The sequence below is a fragment of the Triturus cristatus genome, chromosome 7 (genome assembly GCF_964204655.1).
Source record: "Triturus cristatus chromosome 7, aTriCri1.1, whole genome shotgun sequence".
NCBI lineage: Eukaryota > Metazoa > Chordata > Amphibia > Caudata > Salamandridae > Triturus > Triturus cristatus.
The window spans coordinates 857,758,716-857,772,285 of NC_140590.1; the positions used below are offsets into that span (position 1 = coordinate 857,758,716).

The 13,570-nt window shown below is 43.6% G+C and overlaps 1 pseudogene; it reads right to left on the reverse strand.

The window, feature by feature from the left end:
- Window positions 1–269: 269 nt before the first annotated feature.
- On the reverse strand, window positions 270–9,767 carry LOC146810719 (protocadherin gamma-A11 pseudogene; annotated as a pseudogene).
- Between the last annotated feature and the right edge of the window lie 3,803 nt (window positions 9,768–13,570).

Sequence of the window (13,570 nt, forward strand, 5' to 3'; positions counted from 1 at the left end):
TGTCTCAGACCTGTTATCTCGGCTGTATTTATACCACACGGTCGCTCCCGGTTTCTGTTTCCTTGGTGGGGGAACAGCGGCGCTCACTGTCCTAATCAATAACTGCAGCAGCCCGTTCACCGGGACTACAGAGATTCTACTTTCACTTTCATAACTCCTCGGCACAAAAACAGGATGGAGAGACATGCACGTCTCTTCTTGGCTAATGCGTGGGTACATGGGATGCAGGCTGCGAGAACGGCGTTTGCTAATTTCACAAAGAAATAGCCTTAACTAAAATGTTCTTGGTCATATTCGTATTTGTCTTCCTCTAACATCCCAAGAGTTTCCCGAACACGAATTGTGTTGACCTGCAGCACAGCAAACACCTTTGGTTTTAAGGAACATGCGATGGGACCCTGGCGAATCTTCGTCTTTGGTCTTCCGTGGAGAGAGAACCTTCAATAGTTACAGGCATGATTTGAGGCTTTGGGCGCTGGAGATGGCGAGTGACATTTCTAGGTGATGTTGCATTACCTCCCGTGACCAGCCGGGACAGTGACGGGTACTTCGGTGCAGTTCGCCTGGACCGTGAGACAGGCTACCAGGACTTGTAGCGCCATCACAGTCTTGGTCGAACAGCCAGAGTCCAGAGTGGCACGACCGCAGCCGCTGCCCAGAACATCGAGTGGGAAAGCAATGGAGCCGCAGGGGTTCAGAAAGTGTTGTTGGTCTCTGTGAGCCCGAGTAACTGCACTCACCCTCCTCTGTTCCAAGGGGCGTTTGATTTGCCTCCACTGCCGGGGGCATTTGGAGCACGTATCCAACACCCGATGGTGTCCTAGAGAAAGGTCAACACAGTTATCTCGGTTTCGAGGGGATTAGAACTAAGTTCTTTGACTCTGACTGCAACAGGCTCCCCTCTGCAAGATTCCAAAAGGAACTAGCAAGAGGCAGGCCTCCTCTTCCCTATGCCACATGCATAGGGAAAATGTGCAGTGGATCCTGGAAAAAGGATTAGACGCTGCGTTTGACAGCGCATAGGGACAGAGAACAGGGACAGAGACTTTCAAATTATTCCACAGATATTTTTGCAGGAGGCAGACTAGACAAGCACAGGGCACACCCCTCGCACTGCTGGACTGTGATTCCGAAGTGTTATTCATCACAGACATTTCGTGGCTCGGGAGAGTGCAGAAAGAGTCGCAGTAGAGAGGCCCAAGAACCACTGTGGCATCTAATAGTTGTGACATATTTAGACCATCTTATAAAACCATCCAGTATTCATATGGTGTCAATTACCGTGATGTCACTGGCATTTTCCATGTTAGAACATGAGGCCCACATTAGCACACTGGCCTTTGTAGAGGGTGTTGCCTTGTGTGTGTTTGATTTTCCAGGGCACAATCTACCTAGAGAAGAATGATCTAAAGTGATGACTCAAACCTGCTTTCGTCAATGGAACCGATACTACGAGGAAGCGGTTCAATAAGGTAAACATTCATGCTGAAGAAGATGCTAAAACCACTGGGGTTAAATCTGAACCTTGGGACTACAGGGAAGTAATGGCTAAGACACAGTAAAAATAATCTAGAGACCTATAAGAACCAATTTTAGAGGCATAAAAAAGGTAAACCGGAAATAGCATAGTTTTCTGTTGGCCCGTAGGACGAAATTATTTGAGACCAAGATCACTTCAATAGAAAAACGTTTTTAAGAACTCTGAGCCTATAGATTACATTTTTTAGATTATATAGTGTCACATCTTCCCACCCAAATATTACAATACTACTTCGCCAAACATTACTAGAGTATTAGAACAACCAAAAGAATGGGACACACACTTGTTTCAGGCAACACAGAAACTTCTTTTACTTTAATTTGTCAGATAACAGCTGAACTCTGCCTTAGACCTCAAGCAATGTCTGAACAATGTTTGAACATGAGACCAGAAAATATCTAAATTAAATTCCTGGATGGGCGACACACCATTCTTTACACAGATTGCGCAAGACCAATGGGTATATATGAACAACTTTTGTTTGGTTGGGTTCATTAGCAATGAAACTCCATTAGAACGTTAGTGAAAATATAGAAAGAAACTCCCCAAAGAGCAATGCCACCTCATACAATGCAACCCACGAACTCCCACCTCTAAAAACAGCAACATAAGTTCTATAAAGGGTTATCTCAAGGGTGCAAATGCAACACTCGAGGAAGAGCATTCAGATGACCAAAGTGGAAGCCTAGATTCAGCAGTATATCTGTGGAAGTTAAATCAAATAAATGGCAGGACCTTCAAAGAAGAGCAGGACCACACGGTGTGGGCAGGACACTCCAACTAGATTGCATGATAGATGCAACTGAACATACTGGCTGTATGTGATTAAAGAGGGCATACTAAAGATCGAGGGACTGTTTTGTGCATGTGACGACAAATGGGAGGCTCAAAATTGTCCAGTAAAAGAGGGAGTCCACCACTACCTCAGCATGACACAACTGGTGGCTCAGCGACAATTACTTCGATCCCGGACGCCACAGAACAGGAGACTCTAATTGCATCTACGTAATGGTGGGAAAAGGAAGTCTATAGGAATATAAATGCAGATATTGAACTGTCTTCACATTTCCTAAATTAGCTGATTTTACAGTGGTCTAAGTCACGTAAATGGGAAGGATAGGGTTGTGTTACCACCACAGTCACATTGCGGCAAATTTACTTAGAGTGGCTAAAAAAGGGGATTCCAGGCACTGGGAACAGCAAGCAACTCAATGAAATTCCTAATTAAAAAAAAAAAATACTATTTCCAATCAGCTTCTAAATTGGATAAGAGAAGGCACGTTTGAAGGTCAAAAGGCAAATAATTACACGGTTTGTTCCAACTATTCGAAAAAGTCCTCCTCCTAGATTAAACACTAGGGAGAGAACCTGAATTCGGGAAAATCCAGACATCTCTTACTGGACACCCTCAAGTTTCTACTGGGAATGTAATGTCAAAGTCTAGTCCGAGAGGTTCATCAACAATTGCATATACCAGTGGCTCAAAGCACTGTATTGCGCACAGCGGAGCGGTTCATGGAAGGTTTCTGCTATTGCACTTCAGTAACGAAATAGCAGCTCATTTGCTAATTGAGGGTATCATGAATTCTGATGAGCTTATTTTAGAACACTATATATATTGGTACAACACATCAACCATATACTTAATGTAAAACAAACAAGTTTGTTGAACCTAGGATTTCATAATCGCACAACTAGCATTTTTACACAAATATGTTTTTTTTTATGTGGTTTATACACAGGTGCCACTTGTGAAATGAGTTTTCTAGCAAGCATATTACAACTTTTTAGTTTTAGAACCGGGAAACATTTTGTGCATACACACAGTGTTATATAGGAAAATGCACAACCTAGGTTTAGCTAGGCAAGAGTGCCCATACACATTCAGTAGAACACTGATCGTTCTGAAGCAATGACACAGGTGAAGTGAATTTAAGCTGTGAGGATGCTGTACCGTTTTGTTATCAGTGGCTAGTGGTGAGATAACTCATGGCTAGTTAAAGTAAAGTTGGCGTGCGAGGACTGCACACTGTTGGGTTGTAAGTGACAGAGGGTATGTACATTCAGGGCCAGAAATAAGTATGGTTCAGGTGACAGGAAACTGCACCATTGTATTTTGAATCGTTGTGGGTGTGAGGGCACATGACCACTGGTACTGCGGTAGGGATGAGGAACCTTTGTACCAGTTTTCAGTGCATCACAGAGGGCATCAGGATCAGGTGGATGGCATTTGAGGAGAGTGAATTCCATACGGCCTGTTGTTTGGCATGGGGTATATAATTATCGTGGGTATGTTTGTTGAAATTTCTTGTTGTGTGAGTCTGCTTTATGGTTGAGTGTAAAGAGGGAATATGTGTCCAGATGTGTTAGTATGTCTGTTGCTTGATTAACATGGAAGTGAGTGGTGTTTCCTTCTCCCTTGTGTCTTCGGTTGTTAGTTTGTATCACTTACTTCCTGCAGTTCCCATAGAGATGTGGTAATACTGAATGTATGGTTGTCATAGAGGGTGTGCCTACCACTTAGATTAGAGGTGGAGGAGACTCCTCAGGAAGTGCATCTGTTTAGTCCTTGTTGGGCACAGCTGCCATGTTTTCCAGGTCCATGCATGACTTGTTCTGCAATCCAGGTTTTCCTTTGCATTCAGGGACAGGGAATGCTTTTTTTTTAAACAATGGGACAAACATTTCTACAAATCTCTGGATGCAAAGAAAGAAACCTCGAGTGGAGAAGCAAGTCATGCATAGATCTGAGAAACTTGGCTGGGTTGGTAAGAGGGTTGTGTGTATTAAGTGAGCTACATCTTCCTTAAGGCAGAAAAAAATAAAACAATCTTAGCTCTGTGTGATTCCTTTGGCCAAGGCTATATCGACAAACATTACAACAATTTCAGTCTTTCAGCTTTAGAATATCACATAAATTACTTTGCATACCTGCAACCCAGCTGCTTTCTGGAGTCTGAAAATATACCAAAAGAACACAGTGCATATAGTTACTAACTGGTGCACACTTATTACTGATTTCTGTGCCTTTTCCTTAAATAGTCATTAATATAAATGCTCACTTCTACTTAAGGGGTATAGCTAGAAGTAGGTTAGGTTCTTGGATGCTTGTTCCCGGTCCGGGAAGGACTTGGCTTGGCAGTTCGGGCTCGAATGCTCCCACAAAGACCAAGGTCAAGACTGATTTGCATATGGCTGGGTCCAAACTGGGGTGGCATAGTGAGCAAAAGAACAATGGATTTAACCCAGATCTCTTGACTGGGGGTGAGTGGTTGATAAAGTGTCGGCACTCTGCCATCATCTTGTTGTGTTTGCCCAATGTGGCCATGGGTATGCCCAGACGTGGGTCCCTTGCTCGCTGTACCACTGGATTCAAGCTAGCCAGGCTGATGAGGGGTGATACCCCGAAACAAGTCTCAGGATGCTTGTTTCTGGTCCAGGGAGGACCTGGCTTGGCAGTTCAGGCTGGACGATTCCCATGAGGAGCAGGATCTTGGGCATAGCCAAGTGCAACTGGGTCCCTGGTGAAGACCTTTCAACAATTTCTAGATTAATTGACGTCTTTGAAAAACTCAGGGGTTGTCGTTAATGTCCCGGATAAAGACTTCTATTTGAAAAAAAATACGTGGATTTTCCACAGCAGCTTTGAAGTTGAGGGAACAGTCCGGTGATTTCCAGCACATCTCCTCTCGGTCTACCCTTTCAATCACATACACGTTCCCAGTTTCTGGGTTTATTGATAAATACTGCTTCTCTGCATTGGAGGCAATATGCAGGTTCCTGTCTTGCAAACGCCCGATATTTAACCCCAAATCCTTCGCTATGTACCCAACAACAGAGCCCCTCTTCAGTTCCTCTGAGACTGAATATTGTATCTGTGCACAGACCGTCTCACAGACCCAGAGAAACAACAAAGACGTCAGTACTTGCTGCCTGCCTGGGGGCCCTCTTCCCGAACGGGTTCCAGTCCAAGCCATAGTCAGCACTGCCTGTGTATGCGCTTTTATTTAAGATTGCAGAGACTTTCACAAGTATTCCAATATAAAGAAGACTATGAAAACTGAAAAAGGGAATCCAGAAATGTATTTGAATCCAGGAATGAACCAGAGCGCTTCTTAAATGTGCCAACTCTCGCAGTCTAGGCGTCTTGTGTGAAAAGTAGGTTTCAGCCCTTCTGGGTTCTGCTTCTCTCCACACTGATGGTGCTGTCACCCAGTATTTGACAACAGCGGCACTCAGTGGGCCGGAGGGTAACTGCAGCCAGGCTGCAATGAACTCTCTGAACCAACTGAAAACTTCCAAACCATTATTAAAAGTAATTATGTCTCTCGAAATAAACGTGTTACTTCGGAATACATTACAAATGTAAAACGTGCCTGCTTCATATCGACATACCGAATGTATGGAACCAAACTGAGCGCACTCCCTTGTTTGAATGCACCCACGATACATGTAACAAATTAATCAAAGGAGAATGAGAATTATACTTTATCTGTGATCAACGTTGTTTTCAAACGCTGATGATGCAGACAACCAAAAACAGAATAGCAAATGAAAACACATGCCGAGGGTGACCAATACAAACATGTTAAAAAGACCAACTGTGGTATCTAAGAAAGGAAGAAGTAAGCAGGTTGACTGCACCAGTTAATTAGACACAGCTTCTGAAATTAAGTTAATGCACTCAGAAAAAACGTCCTTGTGTGTGGCCGGAAGAGCTTCGGGGGCTGTAAAGGGGCGTTTTAAGCTAAAGGCAATGAATATCTGTGAGATATGGGAGACTTTGGGGCCCTTCATTACATTCTGTGGGGGTGGCATAATCTTACAAAAATTAGGCTGTATAGCTGATTTTTCCCCCATATACCACGGTATCTGCCTTTTTATCAATCCCGATTAATCCAAATAGACACATTGGGCGCTGTATGTAAACATTCAACTTCATTTGGAATGAATTTTTTAAAAAGTGTGATGGGTGGGGGTTCAGGCAGTGGTACATACAGTGGCCTTTGATCAGACGATAGAGGTTGATATTGCATTGAGTTAGTGGTTCCTTCTGTAAACACCTTCCTAATAACAGAATAACGGAAAGGCCGAAATGATAATGCATTACATAAATAAAGTAACATTTAGCAATATTTCAAAAAACATATTTCCTTTTGTACTCCTGCTATACAGAAAATATTGAACTTCCACTCAAATAGAATGCATGCACAATTTAGTTGTCAGTGCCAAATAATTAATGCATTGCCAGAACGCACATACCCATACAAATATTTGTGTGTGTAATACATTTGCAAAATATTTTAACACATTGCCAAGTGAATAAGGCCGAGCTTGAATCAAGATGGGAATCACTGAAGCTATTTGAAAGAGTGATATTCTTTTTCACAATCAAATATTCGAAAATCAGCTTCCAAATCTCTGTGTTGGTTTCTGCTACATGTGAGCTACTGAAAGCACTCGAGAACGGAAGACCATTAATGCAAACCGTTTCTGAATATTGTGAACAATAGGAAGTAGCTCTATAATTTAAAATGGGTCGTTTACTGCCAGTTGATCATGCTTTAGTTAGCAAAGAACGTAACAGTGTAAATATACCATTGTTTGTTATTCTCAGCTGGCATTGTACAGCAGATAATGTGACCGATATTTTAATATTAAAAGAACGTAGAATAAGTACACTTACTTCCATAAACAGCTTGTCCTCTTTGCCTATACTTAAAAAATCATCAATGAGGAGTGGTGGTCCTCGACACTCGAGATTCTGATTTGCTGAAAGAGTATTTGAATCCTTTGAACTTTGGAAATGGCACTGTTTTTTCTCAGAATCTGTTGTTAAACATACATCACGAGAATACGTCTGTAGAAAAGCTCTGACTCCATCAATGCCCACAAACTGAGAGGCAGGAAGCGCATTGAAGTTAACCCCGGATGACTCACAGAGCTGAGATTCCCTCCAGTGGTGAATCCTGATGGCCAAAAGAAGAATGATCAGAAAAAGGAACAAAAAGGAAATAACAGCAACAGCGATCACCAGATACAATGTGAGGTTTGACTTCAACTCTGTGGATGTTGAATGGTCACTTATATCGTGAAGCATTTCTGGCAGACTGTCTGCCAAAACTATGGTGACTGTAACTGAGGAAGAGAGAGGGGTCTGCCCGTTGTCCTTCACTAAGACCACCAGGAATTGTTTTATTGCATCTTTTTCCCTAACAGGGCGAGCTGTCCTGATTTCTCCGGTGTGAACACCCACTGTAAACAGTCCCTGGTCTGTGGACCTCAGCAGCTGGTAGGAAAGCCAGGCATTCTGCCCAGAGTCAGCATCGACAGCGACCACCTTTGTAATCAGATAACCTGGTTCAGATGAACGAGGTGCCATCTCCACACCAGAGGACCCATCCATGGGTGTTGATGGATATAATATTTCAGGGGAGTTGTCATTCTGATCTTGTATAAGGAATGTCACGGTGACATTACTCATAAGAGATGGAGAACCACCATCTTGCGCCTTCACTTGAATTTGAAATTCTCTGAACTCTTCAAAGTCAAAAGACTGTAGTGCATAAATAACACCAGATTCAGAATTGATAGATATGTAAGACGACAATGGTGCATTTTCTATAAATCCATCCACAATGGAGTAACTGACTTTGGCGTTCTTGCCCCAATCCAGATCTGATGCCCAGGCTGCAAAAATGGAAGTTCCTTGAGCTAAATTTTCCATTATGTAGGCACTGTATGACATTTGTTGAAATACTGGTGGGTTGTCATTTTCATCTGAAATATGAAGGGTTATGGTTTTAGTGTTCGATAACGACGGAGTTCCATTATCTGTGGCGGTTATTGTTATGTTATATTCTGGAACCCCTTCCCTGTCTAAAACACTATCAGTTACCAAACTGTAATAACTCCCAACTGATTTATGCAACTGGAAAGGAAGGTTAGGCGACACAAAACAAGTAACCTTCCCATATTCTCCTGTATCCCGATCGTATACTTCTAGACGAGCAATCACAGTTCCTGGTGGGATGTTTTCTGGTACTTGATTGAGGAGAGATGAGAACACGATTTCTGGGCTATTGTCATTCACGTTAATGACCTGTATAAAAACCTTGCATCGTGATGAGAGACTTCCATCACTTCCACGGACTTCAAATTCATAGAATTCAGTCTCTTCAAAATCAAGATTTTCAATCAAAGATACTTCTCCAGTCTGAGAATCTAGTCTGAATTTCTGCACAACAGTTTCCTTCATTTTGTTAAATGAATATGTTACTTCTGCGTTTGATCCCTTGTCATTATCAACAGCTCTGATGGTACCCACAACAGTTTCCGTGGGGGCATTTTCCAATACACTGATCTTGTAGACAGATTGCTGAAAAACGGGTGCATTGTCATTCACATCCTGCACATTAATCTGTATCCGCATCGATCCTGATCTGACCGGATCCCCTCCGTCCGTGGCTGTGAGGATCAAGCTGTGAACTTCCTGCTCCTCTCGGTCAAGTGGCTTCTCTAGGACCAACTCTGCATACTTTGAGCCGTCACTTCTGTTATTTACATCCAAACTGAAATGTTTATTGTCACTCAGCTGATAGTTCTGCAGAGAATACACGCCCACATCTGCGTCGTGTGCCTCGGGCAGCATAAAACGCATTCCTGGTGCAATAATTTCAAGCACCTGTAATACCACATGCTCATCAGTAAAGGTGGGGGAATTGTCATTAATATCTTTAATCTCAACTTCTACCGCATACACTTTCATAAAGTTCTCTGAAATCAACTCTAAATGTAATAAACAGTGATTGTTGCTCCCGCAGATAAGTTCTCTGTCAATCCTTTCATTAATGTATACATGTCCGTCGTTTACATTGAGAATAAAATACTGCTTCCTACCTCTGGACACAATGCGGGCTCCTCCCTCTGATAACTCCTTTGTATCCATCCCCAGATCCAGAGCCACATTCCCAACAAAAGCGCCTTTCCTCATTTCCTCGGGAATGGAATAACGCAGCTGCCCGGAGGCGGCTCCACAGACTGTCAGCAGAGCAACAAGAAGCAGCAGAGGAGCCCCGGAGTAAGAGCGCCTCGAGGACTGAGCCCCGGAGTAACATCGCCTCGGTGCCTGAGCCTCGGAGTAACAGCGCCTCGATGTCTGAGCCTCGGGGTAACAGCGCCTCGGTGTCTGAGCCCCCGAGTAACAGCGCCTCGGTGACTCCGGCATGGAGTAACAGCAGCTCTTTGTCCGAGCCCCCGAACAATAACCTCTGGGTGTCTGGCCCATGGCAGGCTCTGCGGTCCCTCGGATTTACTGAGATTCTAATATAAAGGTTTTGTGCGAATCTTCAACGCAGGACGGCCAGACATGCGCTGAGATTTCAGAGATCTCCCCTTCTATCGACAGACTGTCTCAGACCTGTTATCTCGGCTGTATTTATACCACACGGTCGCTCCCGGTTTCTGTTTCCTTGGTGGGGAAACAGCGGCGCTCACTGTCCTAATCAATAACTGCAGCAGCCCGTTCACCAGGACTACAGAGATTCCACTACTTTCACTTTCATTAATTACCTCCTCACTCCTCGGCACAGAAACAGGATGGAGAGACATGCACGTCTCTTCTTGGCTAATGCGTGGGTACATGGGATGCAGGCTGCGAGAACGGCGTTTGCTAATTTTACAAAGAAATAGCCTTAACTAACATTTTTGTGGTCATATTCTTATTTTTCCTCCTCTAACATCTGAAGAGTTTCCCAAACACGAATTGAGTTCACGTGCTGCACATCAAAAACCTTTGGTTTTAAGCAACATGCGATGGGACCCTGGCGAACCTTTGGCTTTGGTATTCCATGGAGAGAGAGCCTTCATTAGTTACAGGCATAATTTGAGGCTTTGGGCGCTGGAGATAGTGAGTGACATTTCTAGGAGACCAGAGGGTGTCTTCCTTTGTGGGGAGCATCACTGCCTCCAAACCTGGTTCAGCGGTGAGACGTTCAGCTGTCAGCGGGGACAGTGACGGGTTCTTGGGTGTAGTTCGCCTGGACCGTGAGACAGGCTACCAGGACTTGTAGCGCCATCACAGTCTTGGTCGAACAACCAGAGTCCAGAGTGGCACGGCCGCAGCCGCTGCCCAGAACATCGAGTGGGAAAGCAATGGGGCCGCATGAGTTCAGAAAGTGTTGTTGGTCTCCGTGAGCCCGAGTAACGTGAAATTACAGCCACGGCGTTAGATGGACACCTGTTATCTATCTACCGTGTTAATAGTGATCGCAGATAGTCCGAACCCAATGTGTAGTGTCAATACGACAACACCAACCCATCCCATCCCATTCCTAAGTGCCCCGCAACAGCTGAGGCTGAATGGCATATGGGGACGCGGGGTGAAGTTCATGGGAGCCAATGCAGAAACATGTATCTGCACTCATCCTCCTGTGCTCCAAGGGGCGTTTGATTTAGCTCCACTGCCGGGGGGCATTTGGAGCACGTATCCAACACCTGATGGTGTCCTAGAGAAAGGTCAACACAGCTGTCTCCGTTTCGGCTTTGGGGGCTTTGATTCGGAATCGCAACACGCTCACCTCTGCAAGACCCCAAACGGCACTAACAAGAGGCGGGGCCCCCTCAGCTAAAGCACCTGCCATATGCATAGGGAAAATGTGCAGTAGATCCTGGAAAAGTGATTAGGCGCTGCGTTTAACACCGCATAGGGACAGAGAACAGGGACAGAGACAGACAGGCTCAAGCACAAATTCTGGGTTAGACTTTCAAATGATTCCACAGCTATATCTGCACGAGGGAGACTGGACCAGAACAGCGGCACATCTCTCGCACTGCTGGACTGTGATGCCGAGGCGTTATTCAAAACAAAGTTTCTTGGCTTGAGAGAGGGTAGAAAGTCTCAGTAGAGAGGCCCAAGAACGACTGTTCAAATAAGTTGTATCTGGCAGTTGTGAAATATTTGTACCATCTTATTAAAGCATCCAGTATTCATATGGAGTCAATTACCGTGATGTCACTCTGCATTTTCCATGTTAGAACATAAGGCCCACATTAGCACATTGGAATTTGTAGAAGGTGTTTCTTTGCTTGTGTTTGATGTTCTAGGGCATCATGTACCTAGAGAGGAAGCGATCTAAACTGATGACTCAAAACTGATTTTCGTCAATGGACCGAAACTAGGATGAAGAGGTCCAACAAGATAAACATTCATGCTGAAGAAGGCGCTAAAATTACTGGGCTTAAAACTGAACCCTGGGACTACAGGGAAAAAAAGGCCAAAGACACAGTAAAAAATAACAATCTAGAGCCCCCCTAAAACAACTCATTTTAGAGGCACAACAGAGAGGTAAACCGGAAATAGCATCGTTTTCTGTTGGTCCTTAGAATCACAATTTTTGATACCAAGATAACTTCAACAGAAAAAAGTCTTTAAGAATTCTGACCATATAAATTACATTTTTCAGAATATATAATGTAAAATCCGACCACCCAAATATTACAATACTATTTCTTCGACATTACTAGAGTAATACAAAAAAGAATGGGACACACACTTGTTTCAGGCAACACAGATACTTCTTTTAATTTGTCAGATAACAGCCGAACTCTGCCTTAGACCTCAAACAACGTCTGAACAATGTTTGAACATGAGACGAGAAAATATCTAAATTAAATTCCTGGACAGGCGACACACCATTCTTCACACAGTTCCCGGAAGAATAATAGGTATGTATGAACAAAGTTTGTTCGGTTGGCTTGATTTGCAATGGAACTCCATTAGAACGTTAGTGAAAATATAGACCGGAACTACTCAAAGGGCAATACCAGCCAATAAACTGCAACGCACAAACTCCCACCTCTAAAAAATACACTGCCGCACAACAGCAAAACAAGTTCTATAAAGGGTTATCCCAAGGGAGAAAATGCAACACTCGAGGAAGAGCATTCAGATGACCAAAGTGGGAGCCTAGATTCAGCAGTATATCTGTGGAAGTTAAATCAAATAAATGGCAGGACCTTCAAAGAAGAGCAGGACCACACGGTGTGGGCAGGACACTCCAACTAGATTGCATGATAGATGCAACCGAACATACTGGCTGTATGTGATTAAAGAGGGCATACTAAAGATCGAGGGACTGTTTTGTGCATCTGACGACAAATGGGAGGCTCAAAATTGTCCATTAAAAGAGGGAGTCCACCACTACCTCAGCATGACACAACTGGTGGCTCAGCGACAATTACTTCGATCCCGGATGCCACAGAACAGGAGACTCTAATTGCATCTATGTAATGGTGGGGAAAAGGAAGACTATAGGAATATAAATGCAGATATTGAACTGTCTTCACATTCCCTTAATTAGCTGATTTTACAGTGGTCTAAGTCACGTAAATGGGAAGGATAGGCTTATGCTACCACCACAGTCACATTGCGTCAAATTTATTTTCAGAGTGGCTAAAACCGGGCGTATCCAGGCACTGGGAGCAGCAAGCGACTCAACAAGATTCATCATTTAAAAAAAGATACTATTTCCAATCAGCTTATACATTGGATAAGAACAGGCACCTTTGAAGTTCAAAAGGCAATTCATTACAATGTTTTTTTCCCAGTCCTCCTCATAGGTTAAACACTAGGGTAGACAACCTGAATTTGGGAAAATCCAGACATCTCTTACTGGACACCCTGAATTTTCTACTGGGAATGTAATGTCAGTCTAGTCCGAGAGGTTCATCAACAATTGCATATACCCGTGGCTCAAAGCACTGTATTGCAGACAGCGGAGCGGTTCATGGAAGGTTTCTGCTATTGCAGTTCAGTAACGAAATTGCAGCATATTTGCTAATTGAGGACAGCATGAATTCTGATGAGCTTATTTTAGAACACGATTTAAATTGGTACAACACATCAACGCTATACTTAATGTAAAGCATACTCGTTTGTTGTACCTAGGATTTCATAATCGCAGAGCTAGCCTTTTTACACAAAAATATTTTTTACAAGGCTTATACAAAAGGCACCACTTGTGCTATGAG